Genomic DNA, 6,592 nt, shown 5'->3' on the forward strand with positions numbered 1-6,592 from the left:
TGATGGTGCCTACCCACACAAGTGTTAATGGCTTAAACAGATTTCATTTCGCTGTGTGTGGGTAACTTACTGCTTTCCACTTTATTTCTCCACAAATATGGGTGTATGTATACATATGCACACACATACAAAAAGAATATTTCCTACTTCTCCTCTTCAATTTTATTGGCTAATTTTTAAACACCAAAGGTGAAATATGGTAGATTTGTGTGCTAACTTATTTTCTTTCATCACAGAAGTACTTATGAACTAATGTTTCAAATCTAATGTTTTTCCATAGGGTATGGGTCAACAAAGTATTAAAGTACTTAGATTCATTGACTCTGTTAGGTCTTATAAATATCATTAACAAATTGCAAATTATACCTTGTGTTATCATTTGTGATTTCTTTTGATAATTTAGTAAATGGCTAAAAGTCAGAAATATTATACATAATTCCAGAACATATCACTGCCTTGAGCATCAAAATACTTGTATACTTATTCATATTTTTACCTTTAAGACAGATATATTTTCATTTGGAAAACACTATATGAGGATGAGATAATGCAGGGGTATTGCTCATAAATTATGAACTCTGGTGACTGCTGATTCCATTACAATGAAAAATGTCATAAATATTGTTTGTCCTCCTTAATTAGGATGTGTGTTTGGCACCTAAGTGTAGAAATAATTCAATATCCTATTTCCAGTGTTCATCGTACATGATGATTTTTGTGCTGTGATTATCAACCACTCTCTCTTCAAACTCTCCTCTCCAGCTTCTCTCCCTCTTGGCTCTCAGAACTCTTTTAATATAGATTATTTTTCTCTGTCCCTTAAATATTGATATTCACTATGTGATATTTTTGACTCTTTTCTTCCTTTCCATTCTTGCTAGGTTTATTTACCTTCTCCCATGATCTCAAATATCACATACTACTCAAAACTTACAAAGTTATATCTCCATCCCTATTTTCAACTAACCACTAAATATAGGATATATATGTAAATTCTTTAGGCACCAAATTTGAAATACTTAAGATGATATTAATTATTTTTCACCTAAAATATCTTCTTTTATATTTTCTCCTGCCTCTCGTATCAGTAACATCACTAATTTACCAGTGATCTAACTTTAAAAACACAAAGTGTTCCCCAACTCTTCCTACTCCAATCTCTCTTTTCCAAAAAAATTAGCATACAACCCTACCCCTCTAGTCACATAGGACAATTTTTCATTTTCTATAGACACATATACTTCTACAATTCAAGGCTTGTTTGATCTACATGGAGTGTCTTCATTTTTTCTCCCCACCCTCCACTGCCTAGTTAATTCTTACTCATTCTTAAAGACCTGGCATTTTACACATTAGAAACTGTCTTAAGTGATTTATACAGAGTATCTCATTGAATATTCAAAATACTACCTTGTGTTGGAAACTATTGTTATCCTGATTTTACAGATGATGGCTCTTTAAGGGGTTAAGTAATTGTGACCCTCCCATTTGGCAGGCTGACCTTAAGGCATAGTTCTGTGTTGGGACTGGAAAGCTGACCTTTACCCTGCCTAAGCTTATGAGCTTCTGATACCTTGCTCAGTGCTTCAGCCTTGTCAGGTAACGAAGGGGAAAGGTCACTGCTCCCTATTTTCTCATGGTTTTCTTTAGATTTCACTTGTGAGAGGAAAAAAAATATGTCCTGAACAAAATCAGTGATATCCACATAACTTTAAATATTGCCCTTTACATTGACTTAATATATATTTACTGCACTAATATATATTACATGCACCACCCTCAGCTCTGAGTATTCAAATGTAAACTAGATCAATAAGAACATTTACATTGTTAATTGTTGTCATTTTATGAGAATATACCTTATAGTAATACCTATTAAAAACCAAGCATACTATGTGGTTTGGACGATAACCTTTAGTTTTCCCAACTGCTTTTCCAAGATCTAGTAAATTAAGTCTGGTCGGGTTTCCTTAGATTCTTTTCTCCTCCTCTATGCTGTCTCAGGTTATGAAAGATATATAAATGCAAATTACAAAGTAGTATTTGTGCCTCTTACCCAAAAAAACTATTCCTAAATTAAGATACTTAACTCATTCCTGAAGCCTGTTACACTACTGTCATTTCAGTGGATGTAGTAGTTTTACTACCATTCTATTCATGAATAAATATTATCATTGCCTTTTTTTTTTTTTTTTTTTTTTGGCGGTACGTGGGCCTCTCACTGTTGTGGCCTCTCCCGTTGCGGAGCACAGGCTCCGGACGCGCAGGCTCAGCGGCCATGGCTCACGGGCCCAGCTGCTCCGCGGCATGTGGGATCTTCCTGGACCAGGGCACGAACCCGCGTCCCCTGCATCGGCAGGCGGACTCTCAACCACTGCGCCACCAGGGAAGCCCTATCATTGCATTTTTATATTTTATAATTGTTTTAAAATTATGAGGAAATTCCATCTATCTATCATCTTAAACGATGCATAAAAATACTGGTATTCAATACTGTTGGAGAGGAAGAAAATTTTCCTCTACTCTTCTAAGTTGTTCCAGTTGGTCTGAGAGTTAAATTGACATGAGACAGCTTAACAGGAGAAAATTAAGCAAAAGTTTAGTAGCATATATACATTGGAGTGACCTGGGAAAACTGAATAACTCACCAAAATGGCCAAAGTTATCACCTTAAATAGCATCTTCAGCTAAAGATAAAAGAAGAAGTTGGCAATAGTCCTTTGGGACTTCAATGGGAAGGCAGACACATGGAGATGGAAAAGCAAATGTTTGGTAAAGAAATGTTTGCTGGGCCATGCAGAGACAATGTGTCACAGAGTGAACTCTGATCTCTAGGCCTTGATAATTTTCCCCTACCACACCCAGTCCATATTCTTTACAGATATCTCTGGTCATAGCTCTATTTCTGGAACAGGTCCCTTATCTAAATTCTTTAGGCAGTTAACTAAGAGGTAAAAAGAAAGACTTCCTGAGTCTTCTGTTCTTAATCAGCCTAAATTAATCTTCATGCCAAGGAGATACATTTTGGGGTGGCAAATTTTTCTTCCCTTATAATATTCTGATCCATATGTGTTTGAATGGAATTAATACATAAATAACTTTTCTCCAAAATATTTATCATGTCTTTTTTCAAGCTGTTAAGCAATTTATCAAATATTCTTGTAATTAAAACAGTAAGTGTGTTAGAAATCAGTTGCAATAGCAAATAGGGTCAATATTTTTGGTCCAGAAGTGCATGTTGCAAAAGACAGATTAAATACATTTTTATATCAGACCTATTTCACCTTTATCATACAGATTTATCCTGTAGCTTCTAGATATACTGGCCACTGAATGACTCTACCAAGTTTATTTAGCAATAGGAAACTCAACTATCTGCAGTTTCCTGATAATTTTATTTTATTTCCTGATAATACTCTTTCCTGGCTCTAGTCTTTGCAATTTTTGTCCTACTGTCTGGAATGTCTTTCCAGTGTTCCTCCCTTAGTTAAGGCTCAGCTTAAGCTTTTCTCCGATAGGCCTTCAGTAAACAGCTATATTATGATCCTGTCCAATCAGTGTGTACACTCACACACATGGACACACAATTAATGCCAGAAATATGCTCCCTTTGCCATATTCCAGTAACACCTATATATTGATAGCATCTATCACAGTTCATGAAAATTTATTTTTCATTTGTCTTCCTCCCATAGTCTTCAAATTCCTTGAGAACAATGACTATCCAATTCGTCCCCCTTTCACATAGTAGAGACTCAATATGTATATGTTTAAATAAGTTGATAAATTAATAACTATGTCTCACCAATCTCCAAAATCAACTAATTTCTTTTTCTTGTGGCCAATTACAGCATTATTGATGTCAGTTACAGTCCAAAGACATTTCAAAGAATGTCTTTGCCTTAGCTTTTAAATTTCTATGAAAAAAATTTTTACTTAAAACATTTACAGCTCCAGTGTCCATGCAAATATCTACCCAACATTATTTATCTTTAAAGATATTACATGTTTAGAGTCCCACAGGGATAGTAATGTATGTGGCATGATGCCCTCTTGAAGATTCACTGTAATTCTGAACATCTGCTAAAAAATGGGAAGTGGATTCCTTATCAACACAAGGAAAATTACATACTCCTCAAGTTATGTAAAAAAGATCCATATGCACCTTAAAGAGATTAAGAATTAGAGGGCTTTATAGAAAGAGAATGCAATTAGAAGTTCAAATTTCTTTTCCACTACGAAATTCCACGTTATTAGAAAAATCATTAACAGTTTTATTACCTAGTTGTTTTTTCAGATCTCTGTGAAATGGGTATTAATATATTATTTCTTTATTTTTTTCTAGGTTTAAATTTCTAGGATATAAATAACAAAGCTCCTTCCAACATAAACTATTCAAAATCAATATAAACAATTTTTGCTGTAGTTTTTAATGTGTACATGTGTACACATTACATGTGTTAGCTTCTATAGGAAAGAAAAATACATAAATAATTTTTGCCCTCAAGTTACCAATTGTCTTGTTGCAAATATTAGTTTAGAAGTATGTAGATAATCAGCACCTGGTATAATTTGAGAGCAGTTGCCACACATGATGCTAGTAACATAGAATGTACTAAAAAAGGCATTTGGAATGCAAAGAAAGTTTTAAAAATATAATACAAAAAAATTGGGATAAGAGCCTCAGTTCTTTAAATAAGTTACTCGTTTAACCACTTTAATTTTTAGTTATAAACTAAATATATTTCTTTATAGAAGCATTAATTTTTCTCAGAAATAGCAACTCTGATTCACGGAAGTCAACTTTAACCTGATGTGTCCTGAGTATATTTTTCACCCAATCATAAGCTGCATCATGTCCAGGTCAAAAAAAAAAAAAATCAAAACATATAATCATTCCCAACACACCTTGTTGGCTTGACTTCAAACCAATTTAGACAACTCTTTTGACTTACAGATGTAAATGCCCAACAGCCTATTAGGCATAGTCACTTGATTCCAAAGTTCACTTCTCAAAAATGAAACTACAAGGAACTCATCATCCTCCCAACCCAGCTCTCAAACAACAAACTGAAATAAGCAAAATAAAATAAACGCTATGCTCTTTATTCCAGGCCTTAAATTGGAAGAAAAGAGGAATATTGCTCTTTGTGTTCCTACTCAATCTTAGCCTTGAACTTATACTTGGAACGGAAGACTACATCCCTGACCTAATTTCTAGCCTAATGCTTGAGATGACACAGTGGTATGAACCATGGAAATTGCTTAAATTGATAAAGACCCTATTTTACTCTAAGAATTATCCAACAAAAAAAGGAAGAAAGAGGTTATTCTGTGCCAGCCAAGCTCCAATCTTTAATTCCCTTAAGAAACAGTCAAATGTTGAGCTTTCAACACCACCACCCACCTGTCTGAATGCTACTACAGAAATCCAGGGAGCATTTTCTGCTACTAAGAAAATATAGAATTCAAATTAGCCGCCCTGCTAAATACTTGAATTCCAAGAAACTGCAAAAACGCATGTAATCTTAATGGAAAAATACTAACCAGAATTCAATACAAAATGGTACAATTCAGAGAAAAAAATTCTCTTTAAAGAAAAATAAGGCAGAATATGAGCCCTAACTCAAAGATGTATTTACCACAGAAAACTTAAAAATTTTAGGGAAAAAAGGTTTTATCCATTTTCCAAAAGGAAAACACACACACACACACACACTAAAGAATTATTCAAATCTTTATCAAAATGTGTCCATACCACAGAAAATTGTACTTATGAAATTATTTTCAAATTAGCAGAAAATACCTCTTTTCTCAAGTATTCCCTTTCCCCAAATAGTTCATGAAGATTGGTGCTTACCCACTTCAAAATGATGAATTCTGCTCCTAAATCTCTGATAAATAGAAAATTATAGTGTCTTTTCCAGCCGCTAATAGATTTTGTCATTGTTGTAGCCGTTGGCCCCAGCATTGCTAAAATATTATTGCCACCAGCAGAGCCCATTAACAAGTCCTGGAAACTAAAAATAGACTCCGGGTAGGAAAATAAAGTCTAACCTTTTATTCCTTTGCACTTAGTCTAGTTTCACTTGCTCGTAGGGAGCCGTGTGACGAGGCCTCGCAGCTGCTTCTTCAGACCGGAGCTCCTAGTGGGAAATGGCTACGCAAACGCCTCAGCCGGAGAACGTGTGCGGAAGCGCTGCTCCCCACACTGCAATTCAAGATGGTGGCCGCGGGCTGTGTGCAGAGCCGCTGCGCCCGGCACCGCGATCTAGACCCGTAAGCAGCACAGCTGCGCCCACTCTCCAGAACTCCACCCCCTCCCCAGCTGATGAGGTGCCCTATAAAGCAGCCCCGCCTCCCGCCTTTCAGGAAGAGTATTCTGGAGCGTGAGCTCGCACTTCTCCCTCAGTTCTTTCATCGAAGAATAAAACTCGCCTTTGCTTCTGAACCGAACCTGGTCTTGTTCTATTGGCTCAAAGGACACCAGGCAGAAGGACCGTTGTTGGATCCCACTTAAAAGGGTCAGTAACGTTATTTTTCAAGAATACTTCCATTGTCTGCTTAAAATATCTCCTACTTGGGTCTTTAA

The 6,592-nt window shown here is 35.8% G+C and overlaps 1 long non-coding RNA gene across 1 annotated transcript in view; it reads right to left on the reverse strand.

Moving 5' to 3' along the window:
* LOC141276862 (uncharacterized) overlaps positions 1–6,171 on the reverse strand; it is a 126,393-nt gene extending 120,222 nt beyond the window's left edge. Inside the window, exon 1 of the long non-coding RNA XR_012327111.1 lies at positions 6,058–6,171. This is a non-coding gene — a long non-coding RNA (uncharacterized lncRNA). The remainder of the gene's footprint in view (positions 1–6,057) is intronic.
* Between the last annotated feature and the right edge of the window lie 421 nt (positions 6,172–6,592).

This window comes from Tursiops truncatus, chromosome 17, assembly GCF_011762595.2.
Source record: "Tursiops truncatus isolate mTurTru1 chromosome 17, mTurTru1.mat.Y, whole genome shotgun sequence".
Taxonomy (NCBI): Eukaryota; Metazoa; Chordata; class Mammalia; order Artiodactyla; family Delphinidae; genus Tursiops; species Tursiops truncatus.